The 13,925-nt window shown below is 42.6% G+C and overlaps 1 long non-coding RNA gene across 2 annotated transcripts; it reads left to right on the forward strand.

Annotated features, from left to right (window-relative positions):
* The first annotated feature begins 327 nt into the window (after positions 1 to 327).
* LOC147980176 (uncharacterized) lies at positions 328 to 3,950 on the forward strand. 2 transcript variants are annotated; one of them, XR_015599768.1, is made up of 3 exons: positions 328 to 699; positions 2,295 to 2,369; positions 3,628 to 3,950. It is a non-coding gene; the product is annotated as an uncharacterized LOC147980176 (long non-coding RNA). The 2 variants fall into 2 exon arrangements; XR_015599767.1 differs by lacking the exon at positions 2,295 to 2,369.
* Positions 3,951 to 13,925: the final 9,975 nt, after the last annotated feature.

A 13,925-nucleotide genomic window follows, 5' to 3' on the forward strand; every position in this document is an offset into this window, starting at 1 on the left:
ACAATTTAATTACTTTTTATATTATGAAAATATTAAACTAACTTATTTTCGGTCCAAACCAGGTTTGGTAATGGCCTATATTAAAGATACTAATTTAGCTGCTAACTTGGTATTTTATAAAACTAAAATGAATGAAACTATAATAGAAAGCGAAAAAAAGAAAATAAATAAAAACAAAGACTAAAACAAAAAAAGGGGGGAAAGGGAAAACCCCCGGGCCAACTGGGCCAACGGCCCAGCCGGCCAGCCCACACCGGCCCAACCGGCCAGCCCCCTGCCGTTCCCTTCCCTGTTCCCTTGACCAGGGTCGGAACAGGGGCACGTCCCCACCCGACCACCTCGTCGTCGACGGCGGGCGGATAAGAACGCCACGCCCGCGCCTCCTCGGGTTCTCCTCCCCACTCCACCTCGCGCTCCCTCTCGGCCTCTCTCCCCCCTCATCAGATCCGTCCCATCCGAATGCTCCCATGGCCGTGGTCGTTGGGTAGCCGAGGCCACCTTCCTCATCGCACCGCACCGCCGTGTCCATCAGCTCCGCCGACGTCTTCTTCGTCTACCTCGCCACTGGATCGGAGACGGGAGGCCACCTCGTCGATGCCCACACCAACTTCTTCCTCCTCGGCCGCCACCGCCATCGCCATCGATTCCGGCTACCCCGCGCCTACCCCGAGCCCACGCTAGCACAACTACAGGCTCGCGGTGAGCCTCCGCTTCCTTCCCCCTTTCCGTTTCATCCCGCCGACGAGCTCCTGGGGACCCAGGGAAGCTCGTGTGCCCCGTAGTCGCCGATCCGTCGAGTTCCGCCCTCTGACCGCCGCCGTTGTCGCGCCTGACTCCGGCCACCGCTCCCTCCCCATGCCCGCGCTCCGCTCGCGTCCTAGCGGCCCCGCACGCCACCTGCGTCGGCCGCGCCCATGACCCCCAGGTCGCGCGCCCTGCCGCCCTCTTGTATGCAGGCACGCCCGCAGCCACCGCACTTGCCCTGCGCCTTCCCTCCCGGCTGCTTGCCTCGTCGACGCACGTCGCGCGGCCCTCAGCTCTGTTGCCCCCTGCCGCGCCCCAACTGCCCGTACCCCTCGGCGGCCACTTGCACCACATGCCGCGCCGGCCTGCCTCGCCTACTGTTGTTGCTCCCGTCGCGCACACGCCGTCGCCGCTCGTCGTGTCCGACCCGCCACTGACCTCGCTCGCCTCGGCTCCGCCGCATCCCGCTCCTCGTCGCCGGGCCTATCCCTTTCGCGTCGCTCCCTTGCTGCTCGCTGCCTACAACTGCTGCTCCGCGTGTGCTGCTGCTGCTGCTGCTACAGTAACATTCAGTTACTGTAGCGCTGGCTAGCTTTTCTAATTCTACGATGAGTAACCCTTTTGACAGCCACTAAACTCTGCCAAAACAATTGTTAACAGTACTAAAAAAAATATAGGAAGGTAGTATACTTGACAAACTCCATTTTATCCCACTGAACCAAATACATTTGATGCATGGTTTAAGTCCTATGAAAATCACAAAATGCTATCTTCTGATAACAGAAAACAGATTTAACATCTAGCATTGTGTGTTGTGTGCTGTGTGTGTATGCAGCGTGGTGTGTGTGAGTGTGCCGTGTGAGTGCGTGTGTGTGTGTGAGTGTGTGTGTGCGGCCGGCCCAAACTATTTAGGTCTAATTTAATTAGCTAGATTAGTCCTAGGATTAATTCTGCTGTTTAGTTAGTACTACTATCAGTTTAGTGCTAGATTAGCCTATTAGTCTATGACATGTGGCCCCATTCTAATCTAGACACTAATTTAATTTAGATGCCTATGACATGTGGGTCATACCTCACCTTTTGACCAGTCAAAGTAAAATGGTTGACCAGCCCCTCGGGTCCCACTGTCATACACATAGGCTAGCGTAACACTAGGTAACAAATGCACATTCTGTCTTCAATTCAATTTAAACAATTCCAGAAAATTCAGAAAATGAATTAAAACTTTAAAATTAATATAAAATAAACCGTAACTCAGATGAAAATACTTTCTACATGAAAGTTGCTCAGAACGACGAGATGAATTCGGATACGCAGCCCGTTCGTCCGCCACGTGTCCCTAGCATAGTGAACCTGCAACATTTCACCTCCGGTTCATCTGTCCGAAAACGCGAAACACCGGAGATACTTTCCCGGATGTTATCCCCCTTCACCGGTATCACCTAATACCGCGTTAGGGCACCCCTAGCACCGCTACTTGCCTTGTCATGCATCGTTATGCATCTGTTTGCATTATATTTATTGTTTCTTCCCCCCTCTTCTTCCGCTAGACACCGAGACCGACGCCGCTGCTACCCAGTACGACTACGGAGTTGACGACCCCTCTCTCTTGCCAAAGCAACCAGGCAAGCCCCCCTTTGATCACCAGATATCGCCTACTCTTCTCTATACTGCTTGCATTAGAGTAGTGTAGCATGTTACTGCTTCCCGTTAATCCTATCCTGATGCATAGCCTGTCCTTGCTACTACTGATGTTACCTTTACCTGCAATCCTAATGCTTAGTATAGGATGCTAGTTTATCATCAGTGGCCCTACATCCTTATCCGTCTGCCATGCTATACTATCGGGCCGTGATCACTCGGGAGTTGATCACGGGTATATACTATATACTTTATACATGATACATGTGGTGACTAAAGACGGGTCGGCTTGAGGAGCACCCGCGAGTGGATCTTTGAGGCGGAGCGACAGGGCAGGTTCCGACCACCTAGGAGAGAGGTGGGCCTGGCCCTGGTCGACGTTCGCGGATACTTAACACGCTTAACGAGATCTGGGTATTTGATCTGAGTTTGGCCATTTGGTCTATACGCACTAACCATCTATGCGGGAGTAGTTATGGGTATCCCGGCGTCGTGGTATCAGCCGAAGCCTTCGTGACGTCAGCGACTGAGTGGCGCGCGCCGGATTGGAACGTAAGCCTGCTCTTGTATTAAGGGGGCTAGTTCTGCTTCCGGCCGCGTACGCAACGTGCAGGTGTGCTAAGGGCGATGGGCCCAGACCCCTGTGCGCTTAGGTTTAGACCGGCGTGCTGACCTCTCTGTTGTGCCTAGGTGGGGCTGCGACGTGTTGATCTTCCGAGGCCGGGCATGACCCAGGAAAGTGTGTCCGGCCAAATGGGATCGAGCGTGTTGGGGTATGTGGTGCACCCCTGCAGGGAAGTTAATCTATTCGAATAGCCGTGATCTTCGGTAACAGGACGACTTGGAGTTGTACCTTGACCTTATGACAACTAGAACTGGATACTTAATAAAACACACCCTTCCAAGTGCCAGATACAACCGGTGATTGCTCTCTCACAGGGCGACGAGGGGAGGATCATCGGTTAGGATTATGCTATGCGATGCTACTTGGAGGACTTCAGTCTACTCTCTTCTACATGTTGCAAGAGGGAGGCTGCCAGAAGCGTAGTCTTCGAAAGGATTAGTTATCCCCCTCTTATTCTGGCATTCTGCAGTTCAGTCCACATATGCTACCCTTATTCCATTTGATACCAATGCATACATATGTAGTATAGCTCCTTGCTTGCGAGTACTTTGGATGAGTACTCACGGTTGCTTTCTCCCTGTTTTCCCCCTTCCCTCCTACCTGGTTGTCGCAACCAGATGTTGGAGCCCAGGAGCCATACGCCACCTTCGACGACGACTCCTACTACACCGGAGGTGCCTACTACTACGTGATGCCCGCTGACGACGACCAGGAGTAGTTTGGAGGATCCCAGGCAGGAGGCCTGCGCCTCTTTCGATCTGTATCCCCGTTTGTGCTAGCCTTCTTAAGGCAACTTGTTTAACTTATGTCTGTACTCAGATATTGTTGCTTCCGCTGACTCGTCTGTGATCGAGCTCTTGTATTCGAGCCCTCGAGGCCCCTGGCTTGTAATATGATGCTTGTATGACTTATTTTATTTGTAGAGTTGTGTTGTGATATCTTCCCGTGAGTCCTTGATCTTGATCGTACACATTTGCGTGCATGATTAGTGTACGATTGAATCGGGGGCGTCACATTACTGTTGAGCAATTGACAGAATTGAGCATAGTTATCAGAATATCTAGGTATGATCATGTATATAGGCATCACGTCCGAGACAAATAGACCGACTCCTGCCTGCATCTACTACTATTACTCCACTCATCGACCGCTATCCAGCATGCATCTAGAGTATTAAGTTAAAAACAGAGTAATGCCTTAAGCAAGATGACATGATGTAGAGGGATAGTTTCATGCAATATGATAAAAAAACCATCTTGTTATCCTCGATGGCAACAATTCAATACGTGCCTTGCTGCCCCTTCTGTCACTGGGAAAGGACACCGCAAGATCGAACCCAAAGCTAAGCACTTCTCCCATGGCAAGAAAAACCAATCTAGTAGGCCAAACCAAACTGATAATTCAAAGAGACTTGCAAAGATAACTAATCATACATAAAAGAATTCAGAGAAGATTCAAATATTATTCATAGATAGACTGGATCATAAACCCACAATTCATCGGTCTCAACAAACACACCGCAAAAAGAAGATTACATCGAATAGATCTCCACGAGAGAGGGGGAGAACATTGTATTGAGATCCAAAAAGAGAGAATAAGCCATCTAGCTACTAACAATGGACCCGTAGGTCTGAAGTAAACTACTCACACTTCATCGGAGGGGCTTGGATGATGGTGTAGAAGCCCTCTATGATCGATGCCCCCTATGACGGAGCTCCGGAACAGGCCCCAAGATGGGATCTCGTGGATACAGAAAGTTGCAGCGGTGGAATTAGGTTTTTGGCTCATCCTCTGATCGTTTGGGGGTACGTGGATATATATAGGAGGAAGAAGTACGTCGGTGGGGCAACAGGGGCCCCACAAGGGTGGAGGGCGCGCCTGGGGGGGTAGGCGCGCCCCCTACCTCGTGGGCTCCTGTTACGTGGCTTGACGTAGGGTCCAAGTCTCCTGAGTTGTATTCAATGAGAAAATCACATTCCCGAAGGTTTCATTCTGTTTGGACTCCGTTTGATATTCCTTTTCTTCGAAACCCTAAAACAGGCAAAAAAAACAGCAATTCTGGGCTGGGCCTCCGGTTAATAGGTTAGTCCCAAAAATAATATAAAGGTGGATAATAAAGCCCAATAATGTCCAAAACAGTAGATAATATAGCATGGAGCAATCAAAAATTATAGATACGTTGGAGATGTATCACCATGACAAACCTACGAACTATGAGGAAGCAATGATGAGTCCAAATTCCACGAAATGGCTTGAGGCCATGAAATCTGAGATGGGATCCATGTATGAGAACAAAGTGTGGACTTTGGTTGACCTGTCTGATACGTCTCCAACATATCTATAATTTTTGATTGTCCCATGTTGTTTTATTATCAATCTTCAATGTTTTATAAACATTTTATTGTCATTTTATATCATTTTTTGGTACTAACCTATTGATATAGTGCCCAGTACCAGTTGCTGTTTTCTGCATGTTTTTTACATCACAGGAAATCAATATCAAACGGAGTCTAAATGCCCCGAAAACTTTTGGAGATTTTTTATGGGCCAAAAGAAGGAAGATGGGCCCTGGTTGCACCTGGGGGCTGTCCCGAGGAGGGGACAACCCACCAGGGCGCGCCAGGAGGCCCTGGCGTGCCCTGGTGGGTTGTGCCCACCTCGGGCACCCTCCGGACCACCTCTTTGCTCTATAAATACCCCAATATTCCAGAAACCCTAAAAGCATCATTGAAATATTCATCCAGCCGCCGCAGAGTCCAGAACCACCAGATCCAATCTAGGCAACATCACGGAGGGGTTCACCACTTCCATTGGTGCCTCTCCGATGATGCGTGAGTAGTTCGTTGTAGACCCTTCGGGTCCGTAGTTAGTAGCTAGATGGCTTTTTCTCTCTCGCTGAATTCTCAATACAATGGTCTCTTGGAGATCCATATGATGTAACTCTTTTGCGGTGTGTTTGTTAGGATCTGATGAACTTCGAGTTTATGATCAGTTATATCTTTTTATATCCATGAAAGTTATTTGAGTTTCTTTGATCTCTTATATGCATGATCTCTTATAGTCTCGTATTTCTTCTCTGATATTTGGTTTTTGTTTGGCCAACTTGATCTATTTATCTTGCAATGGGAAGAGGTGCCCGGTAGTGGGTTCGATCTTACGGTGCTTGATCCCAGTGACAGAAAGGGAACCGACATGTATGTATCGTTGATACTAAGGATAAGAAGACGAGATCTATATCTACCACCATATAGATAAACGGATCTTGTCTACATCATGTCATCGTTCTTATTGCATTACTCCATTTTTCCATGAACTTAATACACTAGATGCATGCTGGATAGCGGTCGATGTGTGGAGTAATAGTAGTAGATGCAGGCAGGAGTCGGCCTACTAATCTTGGACGTGATGCCTATGTAATGATCATTGCTTGGATATCGTCATGATTATTTGAAGTTCTATCAATTGCCCAACAATAATTTGTTTACCCATAGTTTGCTATTTTTCTCGAGAGAAGCCACTAGTGAAACCTACGGCCCCCGGGTCTTCTTCCTCATATATTTGTCTTGCGATCTACTTTTCCTTCACATTTTTATTCAGATCTATTAAACTAAAAAATACAAAAATACTTTGCTGCACTTTTATTTATTTGCGATCTATTATTTCAATCCAATACATTTTTCTCCCGTCCGTTTGCCTATCTTGAGGTGTCGTACCCCGAAAGGGATTGACAACCCCTTTAACACGTCGGGTTGCGAGGTGTTGTTATTTGTGTGCAGGTGATGCTTACGTTGTGTTGCTTGGTTCTCCTAGTGGTTCGATACCTTGGTTTCATAACTGAGGGAAATACCTACCATTGTTGTGCTACATCATCCTCTCCTCTGGAAATACCGACGTAGTCCTAGCGACACCATCAAGTAGAATTTTTGGCGCCGTTGTCGGGGAGGATCTTCAACATAATCAGGTTCCTAATCACAAATCTCATCTCCTTGCAATTTACATTATTTGCCATTTGCCTCTCGTTTTCCTCTCCCACGCTTCACAAAAATTTGCTGTTTTATTCGCCTCTCTTTTTCCGTTCGCCGTTTCCTTACCAGATCTGTTTTTTGAGTGCGATCTTGTTGTGTGGTCATCATGAATCAAGAGAACACCAAGTTATGTGATTTCTCAGATACCAACAACAATGATTTTATTGGCACTCCGCTTGCTCCTCCTGCCACTAGTGCGGAGACTTGTGATATTAATACTGCTTTGCTGAATCTTGTTATGAAAGACCAATTTTTTGGTACTCCTAATGAGGATGCCGCGTCCCATCTTAATACCTTCGTGGAATTATGTGATATGCAAAAGAAAAAATATGTGGACAATTATGTGGTTAAGTTGAAATTATTTTCAATTTATCTGCGTGATTCCGCAAAAATTTGGTTCTCTTCTTTGCCTCGCAATAGTATCGATTCTTGGAACAAGTGCAAAGATGCTTTTATCACTAAGTATTTTCCTCCCGCAAAAATTATTTCCCTTAGAACCCAGATCATGAATTTCAAGCAACTTGAACATGAGCATGTTGCACAATCTTGGGAAAGGATGAAAATGATGCTAAGGAATTGCCCAACTCATGGGTTAAATCTTTGGATGATCATACAAATTTTTTATGCGGGGTTGAATTTTGTTTCTCGTAATCTTTTAGATTCCACCGCGGGTGGAACTTTTATGGAAATTACTTTGGGTGAAGCCACCAAATTGCTTGATAATATCATGGAAAATTATTCACAATGGCATACCGAAAGAGCTCCTACTAGTAAAAAAGTTAATTCGGTTGAAGAAATTTCTTCTTTCAGTGATAAAGTTGATGCTCTTATGAAATTGGTTGCTAGTGAAAGTGATCCTATTGATTTTAATGATATGCCTTTGTCTACTTTGATTGATAAAAATAGTGATGTCATTGATGTGAATTTTATCTCTCGCAATAATTTCAACAACAATGCTTATAGAGGAAATTTTAATCCTAGGCCTTCCTAGTAATTCCTCTAATAATTATGGTAATTCCTATCGAAATCAATCTTACAATAATAATAGGAATACCTCTAATCCTGAGAATAATATTAAATAATTTATCAACACGCAAAAAGTTTTCAACACTTCCATAGAAGAAAAGTCGAATAAGATTGATGATTTGTCTAGGAGTGTTGATAGAATTGCTCGTGATGTGGAAAATCTCAAGATGAAATTTTTTGTGCCTAAAGTTGATGAATCAATTAAAGCTCTTTATGTTTCTATGGATGAAAGTAATAAAAGAACTGCTATGCTTAGAGCTAAAAGAGAATTTTTAGAGAAAGCTTTTTCTAGTGATTCTTCTTGTAAAAATGATGAAGATCTTAAAATGATTGGTGTTTCTTCTATCGATTCCTTGTTTAGTAAAATTAAGAATGATGAAAAAGGGACTGGAGAAGAGTCAACTTTAGGTAGAAGGTGTCCCAATATTTCGGAGGGTGAAAATCTTGTTGAGAAAATTGATGAAAGTGGGTTTGGAGAGGTCAAAACTTTAGCTAGTGATGCACCCACTATTTTGGATTACAAAGACTTTAATTATGATAGTTTCTCTTTGATTGATTGTATTTCTTTGTTGCAATCCATGTTGAATTCACCCCATGCTTATGAACAAAACAAAGCTTTTACTAAACATATTGTTGATGCTATGATGAAAGCTTTGGAAGAAATATTGGAATTAGAAGTTTCAATCCCTAGAAAATTGCATGATGAGTGGGAACCTACTATCAAAGTCAAGATTAAAAATTATGAGTGTTTTTCTTTGTGTGACTTGGGTGCTAGTGTTTCTACAATTCCGAAATTTTTATGTGATGTGCTTGGTCTCACTAATCTTGAAGAATGTTCCTTGAATTTGCACTTGGTGGATTCCACTATTAAAAAACCTATGGGAAGAATTAATGATGTTCTTATTCTTGCAAATATAAACTATGTACCCATAGATTTTATTGTTCTTGATATTCATTGCAATCCGTCTTCCCCAATTATTCTTGGTAGACCGTTTTTACGCACTATTGATGTCGTGATTGATATGAAAGAAGGCAATATCAAGTTCCAATTTACTTTGAGAAAGGGTATGGAACACTTTCCTAGAACAAAAATCAGGCCACCTTATGAATCAATCATTAGGACATCTTATGGATCTCGAACCAAGGATGACAAAACTTAGATCCTTGCCTTACACCTAGCTAAGGGCGTAAAACTATAGTGCTTGTTGGGAGGCAACCCAATGAATAAAATTTATTTTTGCTTTTTGCTTTCTGTTCTTGTGTATTTACAAAATTATGTCTCTGGTATGATTGTGCTATTTGTGTTTTAATTAGTGTTTGTGCCAAGTAAAGCCTTTAGGATCTTCTTGGGTGATAGTTGTTTGATCTTGCTGAAAAAACAGAAACTTTGGTGCTCACAAAAATAATTATTAAAAATCACCAGAACGTGATAAAATGCCAATTCTTTCTGCAGTAGTTCAATAAACAAATTACCATGGCCTTCCTAATTTTTCAGAATTTTTGGGGTTACGTAAGTATTCGTCAAAGACAGATTACTATAGACTATTCTGTTTTGACAGATTCTGTTTTCTTTGTGTTGTGTGCTTATTTTGATAGTTCTATGGTTTTATTTGATGAGATTTTGCCATAGAAAAGTTGGAATACAGTATATATAATACAAAAATAAAATATGAATTGGTTTGATACAACACTTATAGTAGTGGTTTGCTTTCTTATACTAACGGATCTCACGAAGATTTTGTTGAGTTTTGTGTGATTGAAGTTTTCAAGTTTTGAGTTATCTTACAATGGATGAAGGAAGGATGTAAGAGCCTAAGCTTGGGGATTCCCCAGCATCCCAAGATATTATCCAAGAATGAGCAACCAACTAAGCTTGGGGATGCCCCCGAGTGGCATCCCTGCTTTCTTCCAACAACTATCAGTATTTTACTTGAGGCTATATTTTTATTCGTCACATGATATGTGTTTTGCTTGGAGCGTCTTGTATGATATGTGTCTTTTCTTGCTTTATTTTGTGTTTTAAGTCATCAATACTTGCTGGACACAACTATTTGAGAGAGCCAAAATTATGTCATTGATACGTCCATTTTGCATGATGCTTTTATATCGATATTTATTGCATTATGGGCTGTTATTTCACATTATGTCACAATACTTATGGCTATTCTCTCTTATTTTACAAGGTTTACATAAGGAGGGAGAATGTCGGCAGCTGGAATTTTGGGCTGGAAAAGGAACAAATATTAGAGACCTATTCTGCACAACTCCAAAAGTCCTGAAACTCCACGGAATACCTTATAATAAATAATGAAAAATCCTCGCCAAAGATGAAGACCAGGGGGGCACACCCTTCTCGCGAGGGTGGGGGGCGCCCCCCCCCCCCCCAGGGCGCGCCCCCTACCTCGTGGGCCCCCTGGTGGCTCTCCGATGACCATCTTCTCCTATATGAAGTCTTTCGTCGAGAAAAAAATAGGAAGCAACCTTTCGGGACGAAACTCCACCGCCACGAGGCGGAACCTTGGCGGATCCAATCTAGAGCTCCGGCAGAGCTGTTCTGCCGGGGAAAGAAATCATCGCCATCCTCATCACCAATGCTCCTCTTATCGGGAGAGGGCAATCTCCATCAACATCTTCATCAGCACCATCTCATCTCAAAACCCTTGTTCATCTCTTGTATCCGATTCTTGTCTTCAAGTCCGGGATTGGTGCTAGTAGGTTGCTAGTAGTGTTAATTACTCCTTGTAGTTGATGCTAGTTGGTTTAATTGGTGGAAGATCATACGTTCAGATCCTTTATGCATATTATTACCCCTCTGATTATGAACATGAATATGCTTTGTGAGTAGTTACGTTTGTTCCTGAGGACAAGGGAGAAGTCTTGCTATTAGTAGTCATGTGAATTTGGTATTCGTTCGATATTTTGATGAGATGTATGTTGTCTAGCCTCTAGTGGTGTTATGTGAACGTCGACTGCATAACACTTCACCATTATTTGGGCCTAGAGGAAGGCATTGGGAAGTAATAAGTAGATGATGGGTTGCTAGAGTGACAGAAGCTTAAACCCTAGTTTATGCGTTGCTTCGTAAGGGGCTGATTGGGATCCATATGTTTCATGCTATGGTTAGGTTTACCTTAATACTTTTGTTGTAGTTGCAGATGCTTGCAATAGAGGTTAATCATAAGTGGGATGCTTGTTCAAGAAGAACAGCACCCAAACACCGGTCCACCCACATATCAAATTATCAAAGTACCGAACGCGAATCATATGAGCGTGATGAAAACTAGCTTGACGATATTCCCATGTGTCCTCGGGAGCGCTTTTCCTTATATAAGAGTTTGTCCAGGCTTGTCTTTGCTACAAAAAGGAATGGGCCACCTTGCTGCACTTTATTTACTTTTGTTACTTGTTGCTCGTTACATTTATCTCATCACAAAACTATCTGTTACCACTTATTTCAGTACTTGCAGAGAATACCTTGCTGAAAACCGTTTATCATTTCCTTCTGCTCCTCGTTGGGTTCGACACTCTTACTTATCGAAAGGACTACGATAGATCCCCTATACTTGTGGGTCATCAAGACTCTTTTCTGGCGCCGTTGCCGGGGAGTGAAGCGCCTTTGGTAGGTGGAATTTGGTAAGGAAAAATTTATATAGTGTGCTGAAATTTACTATCACTTGTTACTATGGAAAGTAATCCTCTGAGGGGCTTGTTCGGGGTATCTTCACCCTGACCAGTAGAGCAAAGAGTTGCTCCTCAACCTACTGAACCTATTGAAAATGAATATGAAAATGAAATTCCTTATGAGTATCCTTCGAGTATAATAGAAAAACTGCTAGCTAATCCTTTTACAGGAGATGGAACAAAGCATCCTGATGAACACCTAAAATATGTGGATGAGGTTTGTGGATTATTTAAGCTTGCAGGTATACCCGATGATGTTGCTAAGAAGAAGGTCTTCCCTTTATCTTTGAAGGGAGACGCATTGGTATGGTATAGGGTATGTGATGATACGAGATCATGGAATTATAGAAGATTGAAATTGGAATTTCATCAAAAGTATTACCTTATGCATCTTGTTCATCGTGATTGCAATTATATATATAATTTTTGGCCTCGCGAAGGAGAAAGCATCGCTCAAGCTTGGGGGAGGCTTAAATCAATGTTATATTCATGCCCCAATCATGAGCTTTCAAGAGAAACAATTATTCAAAAAAATTATGCTCGGCTTTTTGATAACAATCGCACCATGCTTGATACTTATTGTGCTGGCTCTTTTATGATGAAGACTATTGAATTCAAATGGGATTTATTGGATAGAATTAAACGCAACTCTGAAGATTGGGACCTCGACAATGGTAAGGAGTCAGGTATGACACCTAAGTTTGATTGTGTTAAATCTTTTATGGATACCGATATTTTCTGTAAGTTTAGCACTAAATATGTACTTGATTCTGAGATAGTAGCTTCTTTCTGTGAATATTTTGCTACTTATGTTGATCTCCCTAAGGAGAAGTGGTTTAAATATCATCCTCCCATAAAAGTAAAAGTAGCTGCACCTATTAATGTTGAAGAAAAGACTATCACTTATAATGATCCTATTGTTCCTACTTCTTATGTTGAGAAACCACCTTTCCCTGTTAGAATAAAGGATCATGCTAAAGCTTCAACTGTGGTTCGTAAAAGCAATATTAAAACATATACACCTCCTGAGCAAGTTAAAGTTGAACCTAATATTGCTATTGTTAAAGAGCTCTTGTATGATAATATTGATGGGCATGTTATTCAGTTCTGCGGTGAAACTGCTAGAATTGATAAACCTTGTGCTAAAGATAAACATAGACCTGTGGTAGGCGTGCCTGTTATTTCTGTTAAAATAGGAGATCATTGTTATCATGGCTTATGTGATATGGGTGCTAGTGCTAGTGTTATACCTTATGACTTGTATAAAGAAATCAAGCATGAAATTGCACCTGCTAAGTTAGAAGATATTGATGTCACAATTAAACTTGCTAATAGAGATACTATTTCAGCAGTGGGAATTGTTAGAGATGTTGAAGTCTTGTGTGGGAAAACTAAATATCCTGCTGATTTTCTTGTTCTTAGTTCTCTACAAGATAGCTTTTGTCCCATTATATTTGGTAGACCCTTCTTGAACACTGTTAATGCTAAGATAGACTGCGAAAAGAATGTTGTTACTATTGGCTTGCATGATATGACTCATGAATTTAATTTCTCTAAATTTAGTAAACAACACCGTGAATAAGAATTGCCTAGTAAGGATGAAATTATTGGTCTTGCTTCTATTGTCGTACCTCCTAGTGATCCTTTAGAACAATATTTGCTAGACCATGAAAATGATATGTTTATGAATGAAAGAAGGGAAATAGATGAAGTATTCTTTAAACAGGAACCTATGATGAAACACAATTTACCTGTTGAAATCCTAGGGGATCCTCCTCCACCTAAGGGTGATCCCGTGTTTGAGCTTAAACAGTTGCCTGGTAATCTTAAATATGCTTATCTTGATGAAAAGAAGATATATCATGTTATTATTAGTGCTAACCTTTCAGAGCATGAAGAAGAAAGATTATTGAAAACTCTGAAGAAGCATCGTGCTGCTATTGGATATACTCTTGATGATCTTAAGGGCATTAGACCCACTCTATGTCAACATAAAATAAATTTGGAAGCAGATGACAAACCAGTTCGTGATCCTCAACGACGTCTGAATCCCAAGATGAAAGAAGTGGTAAGAAAAGAAATACTAAAGCTTCTGGAGGCAGGTATAATTTATCCTGTTGCTGATAGTCAGTGGGTAAGTTCGGTTCATTGTGTCCCTAAGAAGGGAGGTATTACTGTTGTTC

Source organism: Triticum urartu, chromosome 3A, assembly GCF_056163025.1.
Source record: "Triticum urartu cultivar PI428250 chromosome 3A, HENAU_Tu73, whole genome shotgun sequence".
Lineage (NCBI taxonomy): Eukaryota > Viridiplantae > Streptophyta > Magnoliopsida > Poales > Poaceae > Triticum > Triticum urartu.